This window comes from Lactuca virosa, chromosome 9 (assembly GCF_052849685.1).
Source record: "Lactuca virosa cultivar CGN04683 chromosome 9, Lactuca_virosa_CGN04683_v6, whole genome shotgun sequence".
Lineage (NCBI taxonomy): Eukaryota > Viridiplantae > Streptophyta > Magnoliopsida > Asterales > Asteraceae > Lactuca > Lactuca virosa.
Window position 1 is genome coordinate 37,936,493 of NC_136434.1, and position 14,281 is coordinate 37,950,773.

A 14,281-nucleotide genomic window follows, 5' to 3' on the forward strand; every position below is an offset into this window, starting at 1 on the left:
ATCTTAAATCCGTTTTTAGCAAGAAGAAGAGTAGTAAATCAGGAGCATCCAGCGCCTCTTCCTTGGCAAACGAATACCCAATCAAGGAAGACATCGTGTACGAATCCGAAAAGGAAGAAAGCGAATTTGAAGAAGGTAGCGATCTAGAAGGCGGATTCGGCGATACCATGGCTAACATCGATGAAGTTACCATAGGCGAGTGGAAGAAGAGGATGCGTGAAGATACCGGTCCGGGACTCGTGCAACCCGCGATTCCAGAAAATGCCAACTTCGAACTTAAAGGCCACATACTCGCCCAACTTAAAGAAATTCCGTTCTATGGAAAAGATCACGAAGACGCGTACAAGCACCTAGAAGAGGTCAATGATATAGCCGATTACTTTAACTTTCCTAATGTGGCCCGCGACACCGTTCTGCTTCGCATGTTACCGGTCACGTTTAAAGGCGCTGCAAAAGATTGGCTAAAATCACTCCCTTCAGGATCCATCACCACATAAGAATAAAAGAAGAGTTTATTGATCAATTTTGCCCGCCATCAAAGATAGCCAAGTTGAAGAAAGCTATAGCTAATTTTGAGCAACAAGCCGGAGAATCACTTTATGAGGCGTAGGAGAGGTACAAAAGCTTACTAAGGAATTGCCCACATCATGATCTTAATAGTCAACAAGAAGTCTCCATTTTTTATGATGGAGTAAACGTGACAACAAGACAATTACTTGACTCGCAAGGACCACTCACAAAAAAGGCACCCCTGGTGATAAAGCAACTAATTGAGGAATTCTCTAAGCATTCTAGAGAATACCACAATCCAAGGAATGATGTGACAAGGGGATCAGCTTATGCAGCTTCAGAAGATTTGTCGGCAGTTATGGCAATGATGAAAAGCATGGATAGGAGGATGGATAAAATGGATCAAACAATCCATGCTATTCGGGTAGGATGTAAGAATTGAAATGGGCCTCATCTAACTAGAGATTGTGATTTGGACGAGAACGGGAATAAGAAAGTGCAAGTATGCTATTCTAGTGGTGATAGATTTGATGACGATTGGCGAAAACCTAAGAAAGAATGGCTTCCTTATGATGAGTACAAGAAGGCGAAGGAGGAGAAGTATAGACAAAAGGCAAGGGGTTTTTACCAAAAGGAGGAGCCGGTACAAGAAAAGAAACCAAATTTGGAAGAAATGCTCACTAAATTTGTAGTTGCATCCGAGAAAAGACACAATGACCACGATGCTGCAATACAAGATACAAGAACAATATTAAGGAATCAGCAAGCATCTATTCACAACATTGAAAAGCAGCTAGGCCAGCTTGCACAACAAATAAACCAAAGAGCACCCGGTGAACTTCCTAGCAATACCGAGCAAAATCCAAGAATGGCGCATGTAAATGTAATAACAACATATTTTGAGCCAATTTTCACTCCTCTGACCTCTATCCAGAAAAATCCCGACAAGGTGCGACCAGAAGAGGAAATTAACTGGAATTCAAATCAACCCAATTCGACTCGCCGAGTCGCCCACATGGAATCGACGAGTTGAAGACCTGATAACAAAAAATGCTCTCTCCTGAAACCTTACAAACCCTCTTTACCATTTCCGAGCCGAGCCATACCTGATGAGCAGATTCAAGAATATAGGAGGTTTATGGAACACATAAAGGCACTCCAAGTAAATATCCCGTTTGTTGAAACGATATTACAAACTCCGAAATATGGTAGTTTACTTAAAAACCTCTTTACCACTAGAAGAAATATAGAAGAAGTTGTTGAATTAGTGCTGAGTGAACTGCCAGAAAAGAGGGGCGATCCGGGAAGCATCACCATACCTTGTCAATTCGGGAACATAATGACCATACGAGCATTGACGGATTCGGGTGCAAGTATAAATATTATGCCATATTCCTTCTTCCAAAAGTTAAACCTTCCAGTCCCAAAGCCTATTCAAATAAAGATTCATCTAGCTGATAAAACGATAGTACATCCAATGGGAGTGTGTGAGGATCTCCTTATCAAAATTGATAAATTGATAATTCCGGTTGACTTTATAATATTAGACATGGAGGAGGACTCTAAGGTACCAATCATCCTTGGGCGACCGTTTTTGAATACTGCTTGTGCTTTGGTAGACATGCGGGAATCTACGCTAACATTGAGAGTGGGAGATGATTCGGTCATGTTTGAAGCTGAGAAAAAGGAGAAGCACATAGGATCAAGAGAAGAAAAGATTTCATCAATAGCTTTGGATGATGAATTATTGGAGAAAGAGCTTGCATACTTGCAAGAAAGCAATCCAAGTAAATTTTTGTTATCTTTGGAATATAATTCTAATGCCAAAGGCGATCTAGAAGAGATAGAGAGACTAATCAAGGATGCTGATTATCAAGAAGTCATAAAAAGTGTTCAAGGCTCAATGACTTGCCGAGTCGTACCCGCTGACTCGACGAGTACCCTTAAGAATTCCCGAGTGGATGAAAATTTTGGCCGGCAAATCATGAGTACCCTTCCTAAACTAGACCTTTACGTTTTCCCTGATTACCTAGAAAAATCTTCTTCATGAAAACACAGGTGTTAAGGAATTCATCAACTTAGAAAATGCACATTTGGCTTGTCTTGAAGCAAGTATGAAAAAGGATGAAGTTTTCCAGGAAGAGGATAAAGAAAGTTTGGAAGAAAAAGGAGATACTAAAGCTTGGAATAGTGATAACCATAACTCTCCTATTGGATCATATTTGCTACATCAAAAAGCAATGTCAACCAAAAGCAAAAGAACCAAGCCTCGTGCCTTAGTCTCTACTACGTTTGAAGTGTTCACTTTCACAACACCAGATTCTCTAATACCCAAAAAGGCAATCAAGGAAGATAAGAAGGGAAGGAAAATAATGGGACGTGAAAAGAAAGGAGTGGAAGAAAAAGGGAAAAAGCGTAAGGCTGAGGAATTCGCTACAAGAACAAGAATGGAAAAATTGAAGAAGGCATACAAGAGAAAGATCCATTTGTACAAGACAAAATACAAAGCACAAAAATTAAAGAAGGAGATCCCAATGGAAGGGATTACAGAAACGTAAGCGGGAAGGAGTCCAGCTAATGACTCCTTAAAAAGAAGCACTTCCGGGAGGCAACCTGAGTTTAGAGTTTGCTTTTTTTTTTCCTATATTTTTCATTTTTATTTCAAGTTTTTCTTAGGATCTGCTTTAATCATTCTTCTTCTGAGTTTATGATGATTGCTTGAGGGCAAGCAATGCTCAAGTGTGGGGTGTGGCATACAATTTAAAAATTCGTTGTTTTTAGCTTTCTGAATAAACGACTCGTCGAGTCCCTAAAACTGCTCGGCGAGTCCATTTGAGAAATCCCGATTAAACGCGGAATCGCGAAACTACTCGGCGAGTCCACGTATTTACCAGAAAAAAAAAATTTATTTTTTCACATTCAGTAAAAGGGGTTTTTAACCCTAATTGAGAAATATTTCAACATTTCACCCGGCCGCCACCCATACACGACGAGCGAGTTCCCTCAAGGTTTTCATCTTGATTTCTTCCATTTTCTTCCAAATCCAACCACAAGGTAACCATTTTTCACTCTTAATCTGTTAAAAGTTTCAATCTTTGGTGAAGTTATACCCTTAATTTCTACAAAATCCCGATTTTGACTAAACTTGGATTTTAGGGTTTTGAGTTCTTGTTAAATTAGGACGTTTTAGACAAAATTTCTTATATATTGATGCTCCTGGAACATACCGAAGCAAACCCCTGAAGTAATTTTTAGATTTGGCCGGTTAATTTCATCTAACAGATCTGGACTCGCAAAGTTCGTCCTACTCGCCGAGTCGGTTCGTGGACTCGGTGAGTCCATGTTGCAGAAGCCAGGAATTTTTATGTTTTTAATCTTTCTGTGTTTTGTTTTTGGTATGTTTGGTTGTGTTTTGCAGACAGAACGTCTAGAAGAGGGCAGACTTCCAGCGGAGGTGACTATGGGGATCCTTCATGGTTAAACTTTCCAAGCATTACCTCAAAATCTTCATTGGCTCGTGCGAAAAACAAACTACAAGCATTGAAACGCAAGGAAATATATGTTCCAAATGCAATTGACTGGCAGTGGATTGGTCAAACTGAGTTGGAGGAGGAGTTGATCCCTTATTTGGTCAAGTCTTTCAACAATGAGGGGATGAATATAGTTTGCGATGGCTGGAGCCGACTCTTTAAAATTCAAAAGCCCGTTTATCAAGAGTTGTGCTGGGAATTCTTTGCCACTATTTCCTTCCGAGGTGGTAGTGACTATTAAAATCCAAACACTATTACTTTCTGTCTTGGAGGGGAGTTGCATCAATGTAGCATTGCAGAGCTTGCTTGGAGGATGGGGATATATGATCAAGCTGTAATTATGTCCGAAGATTTTGAAACCTTCCTAGAACAATGTCACAAAGATTTGCCCGAGGGGGTGGTATGTGACAATCGTCAATTTCCGGTCAAGTCGAAGTCAAACAAAGTCAACAAGTCAAACTGGTCCACTCAGTTGACCCTTGTATGTTAGGGTTTACTCTATGTAATTACCAAACAACTCGCTATTTTAATGAGAAAACATCATTTGGAAAATTCGTGTGTTTAATTTTTCTTGGCCTTGATAATGCCAAACAATGAACCAAAGAGATAAAACACTATTGCACACTCATCGGGAGTGTGTTGGACACTAAAACATGACTTAACGGGGTTTACGGACCTTGCATTGCGGAGCCGGACACTCAAAAAGGTCACAAACGAAACCTCCCTCAATCGTTTTCACTCTATCTCCTTCTATTTGAAATCTCTCCCAAATCTCTCTCAAAAGTTCTCGTAACTTTTTGAAACCATTCGGGTCATCCCGACCCTTAACCGGATCAAAAATCGCTTAAAACGGGGTTAGAACGGGAAAAATACCCCGAAAGACCCGAAACCCCTTTTAAGGCCGAAGTCCCCCTATAGGGGCCAAACCCTCCTTGGACCGCAGCCAGCAGCCGCAGCCACCGACCGCAGCCAGCAGCCGCAGCCACCGACCGTAGCCAGCAGCCGCAGCCACCGACCGCAGCCTTCCTTTCTATTTGAATCTGCACCCGCGACCAAGCCCCACCTCGGATCTATGGTTGTTAAGGCCGAGGTCACCCTCCTGACTTCGGATTTTGCCATTTTCTACCCGGTTTTCAACCCCGACTCAGTTTTAAGCCCGTCTTTAATTATTTTAACGCGGGATTTTCTCCAAAAATCATATTTTAACATATAAGACCCTAAATATTCATAATTTAACCATATTTTTATGGAAATCTTTATTTAAGAATAAAATCTAGTGGGTGAATAATCAAGGTGGAGTGTTGACTTTTCTTTAGTTTATGACACAAGCTACCACCCCCATACCACTCCATGACCAACCATTGTCCTCCCCACCATTCCTAGTCACTTCATAGTCCTTTCCCACTCATTTTCAGCCATTATCACGTTTTGGAGCTGAAACAACTCCCTCTCTCTCTCCTCATTCTCACTCACTTCCCTCATTTACACCAAAAATCAAACCCACTTTTCTCTCAAATTCTCTCACACAAATTCGAGATTTCCAAGGCATTTTCCAGCTTTTCTCCTTCATTTGGTAAGTATCATCACCCTCCTTATGGTTGTTACATTTCCTTTTACTCAAATCATTGATTCCTTACACAAACTCCATCAATAGGGTGTTAGATTCTCGAATCTTCAAGCAATCCTTCAAGTGTTCTTGAGTTGAACATTTCTCTCCTTCAACCTCCATCCACTGAAATCACAAAAGGTGAGTTCATACCCCTAAATTTTTATGTTTTCTTATGTTTTAAGGGGGGGGGGATACAAGTTAAAACACCAAGAACACAACTAAATTCTTCTAACAGCTTTCATCAGAAAAGTTGGACTCCATTCACGGACTGTTTGGTCAACTTAAACATTTTTGTTTCAAAACTGTACAAGGTGCAAGTAGTTCAAGTTCTTAGCTTTAAAATGGCTACTTGCACATCTCCATAAGAGTTTTCTACAATTTATGGTGATTTTTACAAAACTGCCTATCATTTCAAGAACCAATCCGGACCAGTCTGTGATTATGGACGTTTTCACCTAAGTTGGAGGTCACTAAAAATCGTGAGAAAATTTATGAACAAACTAGACTCATTTTACAAACTCTCAGAATTTACGGATTCTGATTTGGACCTTTGATGATTTTTCTACAAATTTTCTAAGAACAGTAATAGAAATTGTTAACAATAGAAAAATGCTATAAATTTCATTTCACCTTGTAACATGTTGAGCAAGGTGTATATCTTTATGTGATTATATGTTATTGCATTATATGACATTTTGTCTTAGTATAAGGACATACAACAGTTAACAAATGGATTTTGCTAGATAAAGCATAGAAATAACAAATTGTTATAATCAAAGTACATCCATTACATACAAACATTTGGATAAACTATGTTAAGTATAGTTTACATACATTACTACTACTACCCTTGTTTTGATAAACTATAATAGGTATAGTTTATGATACATTACATAATACATACATTTCAAAAGGGTACATTTATACAAAGAGGATTTTCAATACACCATACGTAATTCCGTTAATGACTTGGTGAGACATTCGCTTCATTTTACAAACAAGTCCTGTATTGTAACCAGAGTCTCCTGGAGGGAGAGCGTGATAGTTGTATATAGATCTATATTGGGTCTGACAAACCCACACCTTAACTGCATGCAACAGTTAGACCGGCAGGTCTGGGGTGACAAATGTCATAACATTTCCGACGCCTAAAGAACGTCGTTTCAGGCCAACTAGGTCATAGCATGGTTATAATAACTCACAGAAAGTATTAACAAACATATGAATTTACGGGAATTTCATTGAAATCAAACGCGTTTATGTCGATTTAAACTTACATTATTTTCTATAAGTAAGAAAGGTTACTTATACATTTCGGTCTTTGGATATAAGATTACATTACACATTTTAAGGAAAATATCGGATTTTTCTGGAACAAACATTACATTTACAAGAGAGAGGCTTTTATCAATACAAAACAAAAGCTTATGAACTCACCAACCTTTGTGTTGACACTTTTTCAAACAACTTGTATTCTCAGGAAATCACTAAACAGGTAACCAAGTGCATTTTGAGGATGGGACGTTAAGGCGTCACACTTTTCATATTTTGTCAACATATTGTAATTGATTTGGAAACATGTAATTCATACAATGATGTAACTCTTTCAATTATATATATGTTGGTTGTGTTTGCTTGGAATACTATTGCCATTGTGGTTATGATACTATACATGAAGTCCTCCACCCCGGATGTTTCCGCCATCCTTGGTTTGGGGGTGTGACAGATTGGTATCAGAGCACGGTTTATAGTGAATTAAGTATATCAAACCACATAAGATATACAAACTATAAACACATTTGGGACTAAAAGTCTCTGATTTGAACATTTTCAATTGACTATACTTTTAGAAAATAAATAGTTTTCTTGTTAAAGTATACATACATGCATTACATACTCGCTTAGTGTCATAACTAGGGAGAACATAAAGTGAAAGAAGGGGAGTTGTACACTATGAGTATGCCTTGGTGTATGTGAATCAAGTCTGGGAGGGATATAGCCTGATCAACTATATATGTCCGAGAAGTGACTTGCATATACTGGGGGATAGTCATAATGGACAACAAATCTAACGACCTAACATCACTCTACAAGGAATATTCTAAGAACCAAAAAAAAAAAACTGAACACTTAAAAATACTATAGGAGTATTTGTGTGTTGCAATAGCGCAATGTTTTTATTAAATTCGTACAAACTTCTTACACCCCTATTCTCGCACAGACGACATGGCAGGATTCCGCTTACCAGGAGACCCATACTTTCCCAATCAGGGAAATGCCGGCTGGATCGAAGAAGAGCCCGAAGAACTGATCGAAGAGGATCCCGAAGAGGACCCCGAAGAGGAACCCGAAGAAGAGCCCGAAGAGGACCCCGAAGAGGAACCCGAGGAGGAACCGGAAGAAGAAGAGGAAGAGGAAGACATTGAGGCAGACATGGATGAAGACGAAAGTGAATAAGAACTAGAGGTCATCAATCCTCCCTATATAGCCAGAGTTCCCGCCAACCGATACGACTTCTTCGGACCCGTACCTCGATGGGCGACCACAATTGAGGGATGAAGTCGCCGTCAACGACAACGATCACCTTACGGAGGTCAACGAGGTTTCTATGACCTCAGCCACGGAGGACCAGCCGATAGAGTCCTCCCAGTCATGACTCAACAGATAGCGATTATGGACGATCGTGGTAGAATGACGACCGATCAGGTCCGGGAACTAAGTGCCATCATAGAGTCTACCACTGCTCGCACCAGAGACCTAGAACGAGACTCCCACTACAGAGATCAACTCATTCAGGACCTTCTCGCTGCTCGCGCGGAAGCAAGGGAGTATCGGGAAAGATACTTGGCGCTTGAGGAGAGAATGGTTGCAACCGAACGGAGATTAGCAGAACTGCAAGGCGCATCGACATCATCCCAAGTTCCATCAGGGAAGGATCGTCGTGAGTAGGATTCATTACTACTCACACAACTTCGTAGTATAGGTTTATGAGCATGCGTTGGTGCTACTCTTTTGTATGTAGGTTGACCCTGCGATTAAGTGATTACACTATTCAAGGGGCTTTTGTGCTGTCGAAACTATCCTTTACATTGATGTAATGTAGACCCTTATGAGGTCAAATTTTCTCCAAAACAATATGATGGGTTTTGAGCATTCTAACACTTCCTAAGTGTACATGCAACCCTAATAACCTTGGATCTATGTTTGTCTAATAATCATGCAAAGTTGAATTCCAAGGTTATATTCCTATCTACCATACATGGGGAACATTTTTAACTTGAATGAAAGATAGAATAACTTACCTTGTTGTTGATTATGATCCTTGAAACCTTGTGAGCCTAGCACCCCAAGTGTGATGCCTCAAATGCTTAACACAACACCAAATGCAAAGGAGTAAACTTTGAGAGAATCTTACACTTGCAAAATCGGCTCTAGCCCTCTTGTTTCTTAGTGTCGCTAATTTTGGTGGAGAATGGGTTTCTTATATAGTGTTGACACATCTAGGGTTACACCATGTAAACCGTAATGTGTCATGACTCTTCATTTCCATGACCCATGGGTTTGTAACTCCCATGGAGCATCCATGGAGCATCCTATGGGTGGAACCCAACTTCATAATCCATGGAGCCTCTTAGCCCGCTATATAAGATATGGTAGATTTACATAATCTACCCATATATTTAATTAGTTATCTTTTGATCACTTAATTAATTCTAAATTAATTCTTGATCAAACTAATTAAATAATATTATTAATATATTAGAACTTATAATATATTAATAAACCATAAGTGTTATTTCTCTCATTTTAGTTTATCCAATTGCATGGTGCCATGCAACCCAAATGGACCATGCCGGGTCGGGTCAAGTACATACCAGAAATAGTTATGGACTTAGACACCTTATCCAACAGTCTCCCACTTGGATAAGTCTAATAACTATAACTGCAAGTATGACTTCAGGAACCGATCAGCAATCGTAGCTCTTTTCAAGGTTTCTCGGAACTGAGAAGATGATGATACGCCATTTCAGATAAGTGATCATATAATCCTCTGTTCTAGATATCAGCCGGACAAATACATGGAACAGTGTCTTACTTTGTGTCCAGCAGTTTGTTTCCCGTTCCGATTTGTTTGACAAAGAACTTAATTGAACACATCAACTTAGTTCTGACTGGGCCCGGTACATAGGTCAAAACAAAATCATCGAGGGGCCCAGATATCAGCTTCTAATCCAAGAAGGAACAGATAAACTTTGACTCATATGTTTGTTCTACTACTCATTGAATTATACACAAGAGCACGTTTTATAACATCGAGTTACCAATGCGTTTTCGTACAATCAATGCATAACCAACTCATAAGTAACAAATCATATATCTAGGTTTGAAGACTTATATGATATTACCGTCTCACGATCACTCGAGATAAATTCCATGAAGTGATTCCAGTGAGCATGGGTTGAGTCCAATGCTCAGAACTTATGAGCACTCATGAGTGTTGTAGCCATGTCCAACAACTTAGACCTCTGCAACCAATCATGACAGTCTTGATTCATACCTACTTCCGACATATGACCGACTGTGGAGGTTCGAATAATATGATATACCAAACATAATTATTCTGGAAGTCAAAACATGCAAAAGAAATATAGTAAACGATCGACAAGAGATAGCAACACTTTACTCATAAATAAAACACCTTTTATTCATCATCTAATGTCAATTACACTTTACAAATTTCAAGGTTATCTAACTACTAAATCTAATATCATCCTTCAGCCCTATGCTCCGAGCATGCTGGAGATGCTTAACCCGAGTCAGTCCCTTCGTGAGGGGATCTGCTGGATTCTCATCGGATGATACCCTCTTTGCCACGAGGAGTCCTTCTTCTATTCGATGTCTGATGAAATGGTATTTTCTGTCGATGTGTCTGGATCTCCCGTGATCCCTTGGTTCCTTGGCTAAGGCAACTGCACTTTCATTATCACAGAAAATTTCCATTGGCTCTTTAATAGCTGGTACAACTCCAACGTCTCCAATGAAGTTCTTCAGCCATATCGCCTCCTTTGCTGCCTCGCTAGCTGCTATATACTCTGATTCGCAAGTTGAATCAGCCACTGTCTCTTGCTTGGAACTCTTCCAAGAAATTGCTCCTCCATTTAAGGTAAAGACCCAGCCTGACTGAGAGCGGAAATTATCCCTATCAGTCTGAAAGCTAGCATCACTATACCCTACAACTCTCAAGTCTTCACTCCCACCGAGGGTAAGGACCCAGTCCTTAGTCCTCCGTAGGTACTTGAGGATATTCTTTACCGCAGTCCAGTGTGCCTTGCCAGGGTTCCCCTGATACCTGCTAACCATGCTCAAAGAAAAGGCTACATCAGGTCGAGTACACGTCATAGCATACATGATCGATCCTACAGCCGAAGCACAAGGTATTCGACTCATTTCTGCTATCTCAGCCTCAGTACTAGGGCTTTGTGTCTTACTCAATCTGGCGTTACTCTGGATGGGTAACTCTCCTTTCTTGGAGTCCTGCATGCCGAATCTCTTCAGCACCTTATCCAAGTAGGTACTCTGACTAAGTCCAATTAGTCTTTTACTCCGGTCTCTCAAGATCCTTATCCCTAGAATATAGCAGCTTCTCCTAGGTCCTTCATAGAGAAACACTTCCCAAGCCAGGACTTAACTTCCTGCAGAGTTGGGATGTCATTTCCTATGGGTAGTATGTCATCCACATACAATACCAAAAAGCTAACTATACTCCCACTAGCCTTGACATATACACAAGATTCATCTTCACTCCTAGAAAAGCCAAATTCCTTGACTTTCTCATCAAAGCAAAGATTCCATCTGCGAGGTGCTTGCTTTAACCCATAAATGGATTTCTCAAGCTTACACACTCTATTAGGGTACTCTGTGTTGACAAAACCCTCTGGCTGACTCATGTAAACATCCTCAGCCAGCTTTCCATTAAGGAAAGCGGTTTTGACATCCATTTGCCATATTTCATAGTCATGAAATGCGGTTATGGCTAACAGAACCCTAATAGACTTAATCTTGGCCACTGGAGAAAAGGTCTCATCATAATCAACTCCCGGAGTTTGTGAGAAACCCTTTGCAACCAGTCGTGCCTTATAAGTGTGTACATTTGTTGGATTAATGTCTAATTCCATAACAATAATTGGTAAGACTTGACCCGACCCGGCATGGTCCATTTGGGTTGCATGGCATCATGCATTTGGATAGACTATAATGAGAGAAATAACACTTAAGGTTGGTTAATATATTATAAGTTCTAATATATTAATAAGGTTATTTAATTGATATTGATCAAGAATTAATTTGGAATTAATTAAGTGATCAAAAGGAGACTAATTAAATATATGGGTTGATTGTGTAAATCATTCATTCTTATATATGTGGGCTTGTGATCCAAGATTCCTTATGTTGGACTAAGTCCATGGGGTGACCCATGGATACTCCATGGAGGTTAAAATCCATGGAGCATAAGGAATGGGTAAAGTTATGAGTTACATGGTGTAACCCTAATAGCCACCATATAAAAGAATCCCATGGCTCAAGAAATCGTACACTAATGTGTGAGTATGAGGGCTAGACGATTTCAAGGAGTGTTCCATTTCTCTCAAGTCATTCCATGTGCATTTGGTGTTGTGTGAACCATATGAGGTGTCACACTTGGGGCACTAGGCACTCAAGCTTCATGGAGACAAGCTACATCAAACAAAGGTATGTATTCTATCCATTTGATTACCCAAGTATCAAGTATTGTATGCTAGATAGGGTAATGCCTTGGAAAGTTCATAATTGCATGTATAATAGAGAAAACATAGATCCAAGGTATTTAGGGTTGCATGTACACTTAGGAGTGTTAGAATGCTCATAACCCAACAGTGGTATCAGAGCCAGGTTTGTTTTCTTGTTATACTTGCAAAAGTAGCTGAAAAATCGAGTTGGATGCATATATTCGATTGTTTTGGCTGGAATTGGACTAGGAACATTACCCTAAGATGTTTTTGGACTTATAAACTTGTTTTTGATGTGGTAATGTTCATGCTAATCCAATTTCTAAGATAATTGTCATAATTTCAAGATTTGTATTAGTTTGTATGTTCATGCTAATTTCTTGAAGATTGATGATTTGAATTATCTTGTTCTTATGAGGTTCTTAGATTAATAGAAAAGTTGTGTGAAATAGTTGTTTTCAATCCATTTTAATCTAAGAGTTGATTCCAAAGTGTGTTTTTGTAACTTGTCCTCAAGTTATATGAAAAGTCACATTTAAGAATCATAAAACTCATAAAAATTGGCAAAGGTTACAAAATGAAGAGTCTCTTCATTAAATTAAAAAAAAGTGTAACCTTAATTAGTTCCATAAGTTACAATAAAAAAAAGGTTATTTTTTTATTAATTAGTTTAAAGTCTTCCATAACTTGTCCTCAAGTTATGGAACTTGAAGAGTTTTTTTTTTAATTAAAACTACTTTAAACTCATAAGTTATGGAATTAATTAGTTTTGAATAGTTTCAAAACTTGCCCTCAAGTTTTGGAATTTGAAAAGTTTTCACTTATGAATACTTTAATTCCAAGTTAGCCCTTAGAATTTTAAAAGTTAAAATTCAACCCTTATACTTTATAATATTATAAGTTAATAATATTTATATATGTGTATAAGAGTAAAGTCAGTCTTACCGTTAGTAGGCCTCATTCACGAAGCCGGTCTATAAGGGGGGTATAAGGTTATTGCCTATAAAATGGCAGTTTAATGGGTGTCCACTCTCACCCACCGCTTCCTTGACTGGTGGAGGGACGTTAGCCGAACGGGTAGGACAAGGACTATAATTCTCCTTTCATTAAAAGTATTAATGATAAATACTAAGTAACTAAACTCTTATTAATACCCAATCTTAGTTACTTAGGAAAATGTGAATTTGGTGCTAACCCATGAAATTACACTTTGCACTTTGCTTAAGTCGTTAGTGGAGCGTGTGTGGTTAACCGGCACACTAACCTGGACTTAACAAGGTAGGCAAAGGGTAACTTAATATTTATCATAGTATCGGTGGAGCGTGTGTGGTTAACCGGCACACTGATTAAGGGGTAAATATTAAGGGTACCAAGTATATTTGCATGGTTATTCACACCTTGTTTTTTGATCCTCGGCATCCCAGTCACAAAACCTGAAGGGCACACTCGAGATTGAAACATGCCTTTGAACAGTTCAATGAATCTCAAAGATCTAGGACTTTCAAATCCAATTAAAACCTAATAAATTATTTCGTTTTTCATGGTGGAAATTGGTGAATCGTCATTCACCTACCTTCAAATATTTTATAGCTTGGATTACGGCATCCCTCTTCTAAGTTATAAAATAGTTTGTTGGGTCCTAGCCTTAATATTTCATATTGGGTGTCATATTAAGGACTTTAAATCAACTATCTTGAATATCTCCCAAAAAGATGTCTGGTTTAGACAACAATGATCTTCCCAAACCAAGCTTTCCTAATGAATATGACTTCCTGAGTTTGGCTCATGGAAGTCATACTTCTCTTCCTCCACCTCCTCCAATTATTCTCCATAACCCACAAGTTCAAGGTCACTCAAGCCCTAAT

The 14,281-nt window shown here is 39.1% G+C and overlaps 1 non-coding gene across 1 annotated transcript; it reads right to left on the bottom strand.

The window, feature by feature from the left end:
• Positions 1 to 547: 547 nt before the first annotated feature.
• On the bottom strand, positions 548 to 654 carry LOC145141773 (small nucleolar RNA R71). Its single transcript, XR_013722967.1, has one exon. It is a non-coding gene; the product is annotated as a small nucleolar RNA R71 (small nucleolar RNA).
• Between the last annotated feature and the right edge of the window lie 13,627 nt (positions 655 to 14,281).